The sequence below is a fragment of the Pinus tabuliformis genome, chromosome 4_2, assembly GCF_031772625.1.
Source record: "Pinus tabuliformis cultivar Carrire ecotype Pingquan chromosome 4_2, CPIR1, whole genome shotgun sequence".
Classification (NCBI taxonomy): Eukaryota; Viridiplantae; Streptophyta; class Pinopsida; order Pinales; family Pinaceae; genus Pinus; species Pinus tabuliformis.
In genome coordinates, this window is record NC_142304.1 from 755,461,670 (window position 1) to 755,474,000 (window position 12,331).

General features: G+C 39.0%; 1 pseudogene; it reads right to left on the reverse strand.

Moving 5' to 3' along the window:
• LOC149171799 (beta-phenylalanine coenzyme A ligase-like) overlaps window positions 1-11,102 on the reverse strand; it is a 32,725-nt pseudogene extending 21,623 nt beyond the window's left edge.
• Between the last annotated feature and the right edge of the window lie 1,229 nt (window positions 11,103-12,331).

Sequence of the window (12,331 nt, forward strand, 5' to 3'; positions counted from 1 at the left end):
GATTTCCTAACCAAGCACCTGAATTTCAAGTTAACCAAGGCCCTGCTCAATTTGTTGCATTTCCTCTTCAATTTCCTGTTCTTTCTCTGCCAAAGACCCAAATGAAGCATTGTGTTGTCGTGGACCATTTTGTCCACTTTGCTCTGTTGTCTCAATGCTTCGTTTTCCTGTTTGATATGGCGATTGAGGACTTCTAGCTCAAATATTTCTTGCTTCAGAGACTGAACCTGCTGTTCAAGGGGAAAGACAGTGCTAGGACCAGCAACAGATTGCTCTAATGTTTCCAAATAATCATATGCCTCCTGCTGGACAGGGTCAATGTCAGGTATTTGTCTTGGCCTAAATTCAAATCCTTGAAAACTGCTTTCTCTCTCTTGCTGGAAAGGACTTTCCTCTCTTGGAGGACTTAGCTCAATATTTAGCCGAATTGGAGTCTTCTCAGGTGTGCCCAAATCAATGAAATGGGACTGTTTCTCTTTAGTCACACTCTTCTTCTCTATAAGTCTACTGCTTCTTCTTACTTGCAGGCTAGTACTCTTTGGCTTTTGCTGTTTTTGCTTTTGTTTCTTTTTGGAGATGGCAGTTTCTTGGAGCTGAGCAAGCCTATGAGCTAATGTTTGGGTATCTTCTTCAATTGAGGGCTCAGGTGAAGGGTATGACTCTTGCAAAATGGCTTTCCCTTTATCCCTCTTTTGTCTTTTTGTTCTGCTTCCCTTTTTCTTTTCCTTTTGCACAGTTTCTTGGACAGTTTCTTGGGCAATTTCTTGAAGAGTTTCTGCAACAATTTCTTGGGCAGTTTCTTCAACTTCTACAGCAGTGTCTTGGGCAGCAGTCTCTTCTATAGCAATTTCTGGGGCAGTTTCTTCTACAGCAGTTTCTTGGGTAACCATTTCTTTCCCTTTTCTTCTACTTCTCTTGGGTACCCTAGGGGAGCTACTAGAGGCTTCAGCTGCCTCTTGGAAATGATTTCTAACAAGGAACTTCTCCCATGTATCCTTTTTAATTTTTAACTGCTCCTCAATCAAGATTTTAATGAGTCCATGGTGATATAAATGGGGTTCAATGTTTCCCACGTGTTTCTGAACAGTGGCACTCATTTTTCTTAGACTAGCTAGCAAGAAATAAGGGAGATTAATGGTATGTTCACCCATAAAATGCATCATTATTTTTGCATGATAAACATACATTATACCAAATCTGCCTTCACATGTTAAAAATTTCTGAACTAGCAAAAGTAAGGCAGTCCATTCCTCTTTAATAACACGTACAGGAATTCCCTTGGTGAAGATAGTGGTATCCATACCTGGATTTTTCAACATGTTCTTCCACTCTTGGTCTTCAACAGTTCGATTTTTGAACCAACGTTCCCCTGTCTGAGGTAAAGCGGTTGCTTGGGCCAAGCTGCTCTCTGTGACAGTGAACTGCAGGTCTCCCACCTCCACAGTATTTGTTTTTCCATTAAATGATCGGGCAAACGCTTTTGTAACTTCTTTGTTATACCCCTTAAACTTCTGAATGAATTTCAACCACTTGGCCTTCTGCAGGGCATTCTTTGTTTGTGGGTAACCGTCTAGAAACTTAGAACCTTCCGGCTCTACTCTTAATAACTTGCCCATTTCGGTTACCAGCTCTCTTGCTGCTCTGACAGCGCTGTTTAAATACTGGAGGAGAGAGCTATACGGGAAAACAGTGCTCAGCAGTGGGTATTACGGCTACAACAGAATGGCCGTGATGCAATGAACTGTAAGGTGCAGGACTGGTGATCGAGGTTTTGAGTGGAGCGGTGAGGAAAATAAAACAGAGAGGTTTACGGTGAAACAGAGTAGTGAATGATACCGAGAGTGAAAACGGTGAGGGCGTAGATAACAATGCGAAGACGAGGTTATGCATGTGTAGAAGGGTGTTATGAGTAAAGGATGAAACGGCCGAATCCCATGGACGTCGGGTGGCTGTGTACACCTCGCTGCGGAATGATCAATTGGAGAGCCGTGGTACAACAGTACACGTCACTCTGGTACGAAGAATTAATGAGAGAGCAGGCCGTATTAAGTTCGAATCAATAGCACTTAGGGAACCGTTAGGAAGGTGGTGAGGTGGATTACGCAGAATAATGGATGAGGAGTGGACGGGGATCTTATCAATCATTACATTAAGTGCCTCATACCATAATCCGAAAACCATACATAAATGATATAACTGTTAGTTAGAAATTTAGAACATACCTTCGTGTATTTGCATTTTGATCCCTAACCTTTGATTTATTGCTACCTTTGTATATGCTATGTGTCCTTGCTCTTTAATGATGCTGGTGCTTTTGACTGCAGATTTTTCTTTTTGAAAACAGAGTTGTTTTATTTGCAGGAACAGAGTGTATTGGCTGCGGAATCTTGATATCAGCTGCGGAATTGGCTCCTAGCTGTGGAAATTGCAGCAACACTTTTCTGCCTGCACAAAAAGGATTAAAACAACTTGGCTGAATGGAATAGTCCTGAGAGGGACTTTATTTGGTGATAATGAGATGGAATGAATGGACTGGAAGAAAATGAAGTGGAATGAAAATGATGAGATGGATGAAATGGATGAGATGAATGAAATGGATGAGATGGACAAAATGGATGATGAGATGGAAAAAGAAAAAGAGATTTTTTTTTTTTTTTTGGAAAATATAAAGTGTCAGGTGACCCTGATTTTCACTTCATATTTTCTGCATAAGACCGCCAATCCAAGATTGGTTTTCAGGCTTATACAAGAGATTTTTTTTCCTTTTTTTTCTTTTTTTTCTTTTTTTTTTCTTTTTTTTTTTTCAACTGAAAGAAACAAAGATCAGGCTGATGGAGGAGAAGAATTCTTATCCACTAGCCTCATTGCAGAATCTTCTTGGAACATTTTAACAAATTCCTTCCTTGAGAGTGGCTTATGGTAGACTTTCAATCGGTGGCCATTCACAATGAAAGGAGTCTGAAGCTCATCAATGGTCTTCACTCGAACTGCTCCATTGTTAAAGACTTCATCAATCTCATATGGCCCAAGCCAATGAGTTTGAAATTTTCCTTTGAAGTCCTTAAACTTGGAATCAAACAATAGTGCCCAATCTCCCTTCTGAAACTTTCTTTCTTTGATGTGTCGATCATGCCACTTAGTTCTTTGGTGCTGAACTAGATCAGTCCTTAGAATTGCATCTTGTCTTATTTCATCTAGCTCATTTAGCTGGTCCATTTTGTGTTTTTGGGCTTCTGATAGGCTCATCCCCAACTGAACTGCCATCTTGAAGGTCTTGATTTGGAACTCAATGGGGAGCAGGACTTCTTTCCCATAAACAAGTTCATAGGGAGAATGTCCTGTTGTGTTCCTCCATGTAGTTCTATAGGCCCATAACGCTTCAGGGAGCCTTTCTACCCAATCTCTTCTATGAAGATGAACAGTCTTGGTGATGATGCTTTCAAGAACTTTATTTGTAGATTCCACTTGACCATTTGCTTGCGGATGATATGGAGTAGATGTTCTGTGCTTGATTTTGTATTCCTCCATCAGCTTCTCCATCAATTTAGATGTAAATTGACTTCCCTGATCTGTCACAATTTCTCTTGGGACACCAAAACGAGTAAAAATATCCTCAAAAAGAAATTGAACAACTGAATTTTCAGTGGCAGAAGGCAATGCCTTGGCTTCTACCCACTTAGTAACATAATCAGTGCAAACCAATATATACTTCTTTTGCTTAGATGGTGGATTAATAGGTCCAACGAAATCTAGAGCCCATTTTTCAAAGGTTTCGATGCATACCTGTGGCTGTAGTGGCATTTCATTTGAAGGAGTTGGTCTCCCAACTCTTTGGAAGCTGTCACACCTTCTAACATATTGCTTTGCATCTTTAAAGAGAGAAGGCCAATAATATCCTAAAGAAAGGATTTTATAGGCCGTCCTCTTGTCAGCAAAGTGTCCGCCGCACGGTTCATCATGACATGCCTTAAGGATGTCACGCATTTCATCTTCCCGAACACATCTTCTGATCATATAATCTGGCCCTGTTTTGAACAATTCATTAGAAATCCAAGAATAATGTGAACTCTCCTGAATGATTTTCCTTTTCTCATTAGGAAATAAGTGTGGAGGTAGCTTCCCTGTCACTAGATAATTAGCAATATCTGCACACCAAGGAGTCTTGGTAGTTACTGCAAACAAGTATTCATCTGGAAACTTATCCTCTACAGGAGAATCTTTGTTAGTGTTTTGGATTCTAGACAAGAAATCAGCTACTGTGTTTTGTTTTCCTGGTCTATCTAACACAGTAATGTTGAATTCTTGTAAAAGTAAAAGCCATCTTGTAACTCTGCCATTAGTAACAGGTTTGTTCATGAGATATCTAATTGTAGAGTGATCAGTATGGACAAAAGTTTCATAGCCGGTTATGTAGTGTCTAAACTTGTTGATTGCATGAACAACGGCTAAGAATTCTTTTTCAGTCACAGTGTAATTTAACTCAGTGGGAGTCAAATTTTTACTGGTGTAATAAATGGCATAAGGGACCAAATCCTTTTGTCCCAAAACAGCTCCTAGAGCTGTATCTGAAGCATCAGTAGAAATGTGGAAAGGGAGTTTCCAATTTGGCCCTCTCAAAATGGGTGCTTCAGATATTCTAGTCTTTAAAGTTTCAAATGCAGACTGACATTCAGGATCCCATTTGAATTCACAGTCTTTGGTAAGTAATTTGAAAAGAGGAGATGCTATCTTGGTGAAGTTTTCAATAAATCTCCTATAATACCCAGTAAACCCAAGAAAACTTCTAACATCTTTCTGGCAATTTGGAACAGGTAACTTGGAGATAACTTCAACTTTGGATCTATCAACTTTAATTCCATCTCCTGAAATATGATGTCCTAAAACAATCCCTTCAGTAAACATCATAAAACACTTTTCATGACTTAATGAAAGATTTGTTTCTTTACATCTAATTAGGACTTTTTCCAAATTTTCCAATGCTTCTTCAAATGTGTTACCATAAACTATGAAATCATCCATGTAGACCTCTACACAATCATGAATTAGATCTGAAAATATTCCTAGTACAGCCCTTTGAAATGTAGTGGGTGCATTGCATAATCCAAAAGGAAGTAATTGGTAGGCAAAAGTTCCCCATGGAAAAGTAAATGTGGTTTTGTCCTGATCTTCAGGTGCTACCTGAATTTGATTGTAACCACTAAAACCATCCAAAAATGAGAAAAACTTTTTACCTGCTAAAGTATCTAATACTTGATCAATAAAGGGCAAAGGAAAGTGATCCTTCAAGGTTGCTTTGTTCAATTCTCTGTAATCAATGCAAACCCTCCATTTACCATTCTTTTTAGGTACTATAACCAAGGGAGAAACCCATCGGCTATCTGAAATGGGGTAAATGAAGTTTACATTGAGTAACTTCTGGAGCTTTTCTTTCACTATCTCCCTAAGGTTTGGATTCATCCTTCTTTGAGGTTGTCTGATTGGTCTACTGTTTTCCTCAATGTAGATGTGATGAATGCAAGTCTTAGGGTCAATACCTTTCATGTCGGTATACTCCCATGCAAAAGCAGTAGAATGTCTTTGCAAGACTTTGGTTAGCTCTTCCTGTTGGGATTTTTCCAAGTTTTTGTTAATGTTTAATTTTTTTCCTGGAAAGATCTCAATGGCATAACTACCAAATTCTTCCATAGAGAAAAGAGACATTTGTCTAGATGATAGACACTCTATGTCAGAGTCCAACTGAAATTGTGTAGAGTCATATTCTGAAGATGGTTCAAAATTTTCTAATGTATTCAGAATTTGACTATCTTCACTAATCTCAGAAATGGTAAAGACAGGTTGTATAGTATCTTCATCATCAACCCACTCATTATCTCCTATTTCTGTAATTGCTTTCGTTGGAGGATACAGATTGAACTTCTTTGTTGAATTGCCATCAGAAATATACATATCCCCAGACCTACAACTTATGAAAGCATCAGCTGTGGCTAGCCAAGGTCTTCCTAAAATAAGAGGATGTCCTCCTAGATTGTTCTTGGGAGTTAAAATCATAAAACCAACTGGATATTCCCAAGAGTCTAGGGAGACTGGAATGTCTTCCAATACACCATCAGGTTTAATGATTGATCTATCTGCAAGTTGCAGTAAAGTAGGTGTAAAGAGAAGGTTAGGAAGTTTTAACTGGTCCATGGTCTGTCTACTCATAATGTTGATAGCAGCCCCTAAATCAATCAAAGTATTTGGTATTTCTACCCCATTGATATGTGTTTTGACAATTGGACTACCGGGGTCTACATATTTCTGCATGGTAATCTTTCCCATCATAATATCTGCAATTTTTCCTACCAGGTGGATTCTTCTGGTATCTCTTGGTTTCCTTCCTGGTCTTTTAAGGCTCAACTCCTTTATTGTTTTGGCTAGAATGGGAATCTCTTTAATGGCTTGTAACAAGGGAATCTTGATACAGACATTCTTCAATTCATCTAGAAAATTGTAGTCAGGTAACCAAATTTGCTTTTCCACTCCTTTGTCAATTTGTAACCTTTCAGGAAAAGGAGGTGTGGCCAAAGATGTAGGTTGTTCGACTATGGGAGTTGTGGGGGTTGATTCTTTTTCTTTTTCTTTTTGAGTGTTTGGGTTTTGAAGGGATGCTTCAGAACCCTTATTAGCTTTAAGAGATTCTTCCTCAGAAATGCTTGGCTGTTGAACATTTATAGAAGGTTGATCTAGGATTATACCTGATCTAAGTTGTACTTCATTGAGAGGAACAATCATATAGGTAGGAAATGGTTGACCTTCCATCATGTAAGCATTTTGAGGGTTCCTGTTATTGGGGTTTGGCAATGGCTGAGAAGGAAGTTGATTTGACTTCTGTTGGGATTGAAGCAAGAGTTGAGAATTTTGATTTTGTGGAGAAGGTTGTTGTTGTTGAGGGAATGGCAATGATAGTTGTTGACATTGATTTGGAAGTTGTGGAGCTTGCTGGTTTTGAAAAGATGGAGGATATTGATAGAATTGAGCAAATCTCCCATAAGGATTTTGCATGCTTTGCATCCATGATTGAAAAGGATTTTGGGGTTGAGGCCAAGGTTGTTGCCAAGGATTCCAATTTGGTTGGGGTTGAAAATTCATAGATTTGTTAAACCCCTGATTTTGTTGCCCCTGCCAACGTCTCCTTGCAACAAAACAGAGAGATTCAAGTGTATTTGGATCTTCTTGAAAGACTGCTTTGAGCCCAGGGATTGAAGGACAATCCTTGGTCTCATGGTTTTCTGAGCAAATTACACATGTTTCCACAACTTGTGCTTCCAAGGGACATTCCCTTAAAGCATGTTTCTTCCTACATTTCGGGCAAAAGATGGCCAAGGCCTCGGCTTCTGCTTTCTTCTTATTGTGGATCTTAAGGGTGTCTAATTGTTCACTAAGACTCCCTAAGATGTTAGTTTTGAATTCATCAAGCATATTGCCAACTTCAGCCCTACTTACTGATCCAGTTGCAGATTTATTTGCTCTGAGGAGAGAAGGATCTCTAGGCCCTTTTTGAGTTTTTGATTTGCCCCTTGAGAGATGGATACATAGCTCTACTATATCATTGAGTGAAAGTTGAGCTATATCTCCTTTCCCCATCATGTTTAGAATGTCTATCCATTCATCTCTAATGGCTTTTAGTAGGAGGGCTTTCAAGGTCTCCTCATCCAAGCTACTCATTTTTGCTCTTTTGAGGTTATATTGAAATCTTTCGAGTAAATCCTCTAAGTTCTCATCTTCTCTTTGTACCATTTTAAATACCTCATCCTTGTGATTGGTAGGAATACAATAGTCCAGGTACCTATCCAAAAATGTCTGTTTCATATCATTCCAAGACCTAATGGATTGAGTGAGTAACCCCATGAACCATTTCAAAGCTTGTCCTTTCAATGTGGAAGGGAACAATTTGAGTTTTTGAGTGTCATCCAGATAGTCATAAGTTCGACATACAACTTCAAACTCAAATAAAAATGTTTCAGGGTCCTCAGTTCTTAACCCATGAAAGTTTGGGAGGACAGATGGTGATATGTTTTTCATAGTGGCTCGGGAATCCTCATCAACGATAGGAAACCCAAATGAGTTATCCCCATCTCTATTTCCTCCAATGTGACCTCTACCTCCTCCATTGTTTCCTCCTCCTCTACCTCTACCTCTACCACCTCCTTCCTCTGTCATAATGGTTTCCCTAGAGACTTCAGAATCTTCTGGTTCTTCTACAAAGGGTGAATGAGAAGGAATTTCTCCCTCTTCCTCCGATGATTCTACTTCTTCAATTACAATTGGTCTTTCTGTAGAAGGAAGGAAAGGATCTCTTTCTGATTCAAATTCAATAGAAGGTGTGGGAGAGTCAATTCTTGCCTCTTGAATTCCAGGAATCCTAGGGCTAGGAGTGTCAGTTGGAGATGAGGGAGGTGTCTCTTGTCTATTCCTTGAAGTAGATGGACTTGTAAAAATCGAACTCTTGGCTCTAGCTAAAAACCTTCCCCTAGAATCTCTAGCTCTATGCATGTCATTTTTTTTATTTTTTCTTCAAGTCAGGCTAATAATTCTCTTTCTGATCTTCCAGGTCACTCTAGGTGCAAGAAGAGAGCATACTTAAGAAACTATTAAACCAATAACTTTCTCTTTTCTGATCCTCCAGATCACTCTAGGTGCAAGAGGAGAGCATACTTTGAGAGGTTATCAATTTCCTTTTCTTGAAATTTTCTTAATTTTTTTTAGAAATTGGCTACCTAATTTCACTTCCCCGGCAACGGCGCCAAAATGTTTGGTCAATTTAGTGTTGTCTAAATTGCTATCATAAATTGTCAACCCGGGGCTCGTAAGCTGATGAAGTGAAGTGTACAATATATACTTAAGCAGCCTTTCCTAGTTCTTTTTGTTGTTTTTAGTTTGTGTTGGACTTATCTTCCTAATGTGATGTGATGAAGTTATAAACAAGTGAGTGAATGTGTGTGTATGTGGTGGTTTCTAAATGCTTCTTGAACTTTTTAAAGAGAAAGCTTGAAAAGTGACTTGCAATGGAATTGAAACTTCAAATGAAAGCAAAGCATTAAACAAAGTGACTAATGGCACTAGTACACTATCTATGCTGCTGATAAGAACAAAAATAGCATCTATGCTAACTCAATGGAAAGTGAAAAACACTACTTTAACTGCAAAACTTAAATGACAAATCATAACACTTCATTCTTCCTTAACATTCTGCCTCTAGCTAAAATTGTTCATGTAAAAAATAGTTAAGAAGGAATCAATAATATGAGTCCAAAAGCTAATCAAACCAAGCTACCACTCAATGATATTTTGGTCCAATAAAGGTTAGTCAATTATGATGAGAAGACCATCAAAAGGTTAGTAAGCAACTTGTCAAAAACTTGATAAAGTAAACTAGCAATGAAACTAAGTAAGCAAGGTAAAAATCAGCAGCTAAGACAAGACAACTTCAAATACCATCAGTGATAAAAAGAAATAAAAACACACTATCCCGGGCTCCTAACACACCTGCATAAACAAACTGATCAGTTCTGAAAAGTGCTGGAAATGTAAAGGCATGAAATCAAACTGTACATTATTATACATGTTCAAAGAAATGAAAAACTGCAGAAATCAAACTATACATTATTGTACATGTGAAAATGAAAGCAAAGAAAGGCAGGAAAATAAAGTTAAATGCTACTGTACATAGGTTGTGGCAGATGGGGGCCCTCCATCCACTCAACCAGCTAAAGATCAGCTACGTAGAGATGAACAGGAACAGTCTTCTTTTATTAAATCAGCATGTCAAAATACAAAAATGTAAACATTGTATGAAACAGTCTTTAAAACAGAGTTTTATAAACAAAGTGATTACATCCAAAAACTAACTTGAAGACCAACTACTAAACGTATGCAAACGCTTTATTTATAGGCACAGGGACAAACTGTCCTCTGCGTAAACTAAGCAACTACAGTCTTGACTAATTAACTATGCAGCAACACGCAGGCAACTCCGTGCACGTTTGGAGGAAACGGTCATCATGGGGAGTAAATCTATGGTTAGATCCTGTCCCTTGCTGTCTTCGTGGCATGGAGGAAGTGCCAGCTGTGGTTCCGTGTCTCATTTGCTCACGCAGAGCCGTGCCACCATTTGGAACTTTGCTGTTTGACCGTGGGTGCATCTGCGTTGACCAGGGGTATATATGAACGAGTTGGCTTAGCTGATAGCACACGAACCATGTACACAGTCATACCAACGTGCCCATGTGGCCCATTCCTTGAGAAGACACGTGGAGTATAGCAAACAACAAAAAGGCTGCGGAATCTCTCAACAGCTGCGGAATTGCAGAACAGCTGCGGAATTGTTGTACATATACCAAAATTCTAAACCAACAGTCAATCATTAGCACAGTCAACAAATCATGTTAAAAAGACATATAATGCAATGAATTGAACAAGTTGATGGAGGAAATGATGACAAAAGAGAGAAGTGAATAGGGAAAAGCTGTTGGGAGGATAGGTAAATGAGTGTAAGGTTGAGGCTCAACAGGGGCATGGGCAAGATTCGAAGTGAGGAGCTTCTCTAGAGTAGAGATGTAATTTTAGTCATTCTGAGAGGCTAATTCAGATGAAGAAGAAGAAATGAGCACAATGGCCAATTTGGTGGCTACCAATTTAACAGCCAAAGATGGTGTGGCGAAGGCCAACATGGCTGCTGAGTCTCTGGCTTGCTTCGCTATCTCAGCCGCAGTATTTAGCGGATTGGTGGTCATAACGATGGCTCCAATGGACAAGACAGCCATGCAGATTATGGGGAAATAGATTGAATTCGGCGAGAGGATGAGTACAACGTCGGATTTTCTGATGCCAAGGCCGGCTAAACCAGTGGCAAGTGACTTTACACTCTGCCATAGTTGGGGAAATGTGGTGGCTTCCCCAGTGGCAGAGTCGATGAGGGCTATGCGGCCATTGTGGCGAAGCGAGGAGATGTAGGTGGGGAGATCCAGGAATTCGTCTTGGGGAAAATCTACTGGTTTTCGATTGCTGTAGTACGTCTGGTTGGAGCTGCAATATCCGCTGCGGGGATCGATCTGGAGACCCATTGCTCTGTGGAATAACTTTGTTCGCTTCAACTTCCCGGTGCAGGCTCATTCCAAACCCTGCGACGGTTGCAGTGATTTCAAACCCTGCCACAGTTGCGGTGACATGAGGTTATCGTGAACAGTTCCAACCACTCAACTACCTTCCTTTGATCGAATGATTAACAATCCTCTAATCTTCTAACACATAATCTAACGGCACACAGGGATGATAGGTAGATTTTATGGAAGTTCATTTCAGAGGGAAATGCCTTACAGCGTAATTAGAAGTTGTTAAAAACTCAATGTTGAAAAGTGTGCAACAAGAAATGATAAATTTAGAAAGTGATAAAAATAGAATTCCTAAAAATAGCACTTCTAAAAATGAGCATTTTGACCAATGAGCATTTTGGCCACCTTGGGTGAGAGGTGAAACTGCTAAAAATAGAATCTTCTAAAAATAACATTTCTTGGTCCCTTCTTATTTTTAGTAGTCCCTAATCTAACTATAGGAAGTAAAGATGAATTTGGTCTTAACAACAGTTTAAAATATTAATTAATTAATCTCCATGAGTTAATTAGTTATGGAAAATTAAACTAGAAGTCTTTGTGAGATCATGTAATTATTTTCTCTCTTGATTTACGAATGTATCCCTTGATTAAAGGAGATAAGGTTTAGTTCCATAATAAGAGGATTAGTTGACTTAGTTTAACTTAGTCAAGTCCAGTTAGATTAATTTAACAAGTTGTTAAATTAATGAAATATAGTTTTTTAATGCTTGCATGCATATGCCAACTATTATTTCAGATAAGTGAGCATTCCCTCATGGATAACTGATGCATGTCAGTTCAGACAGAGACCCAGTTGAGATCAGATGAGGGAGAGTGTACTATCAGATGCTTGGATATTTATAGTAAGTATTCCTTGCATGGAGAAGGATCTATTTCCAAGAGAAATACGTATTATAGGAGATTGGAGGACTTGTGGCCTATATATTGAGGCCTAGGTAGTCTATGATCTTCATCATGAGAGTACAGAGAGAGCAGGATAACTTTTGAGTTGATTCTTTTTGTATGTTGTTGAGGATTTCCACTAGATTGATAATACAATGTTGGGGTTTTATGCTGGTGCTTTCCCCAAGGATATATTTTGTGTTATGTGTGATTGATTCCTTTTTATCAGTTATATGTGTTCATGCTTGATGTTGCTCATGGTTGATTAGCTTCCACAAAGTTTATGGTAGATGTAGATT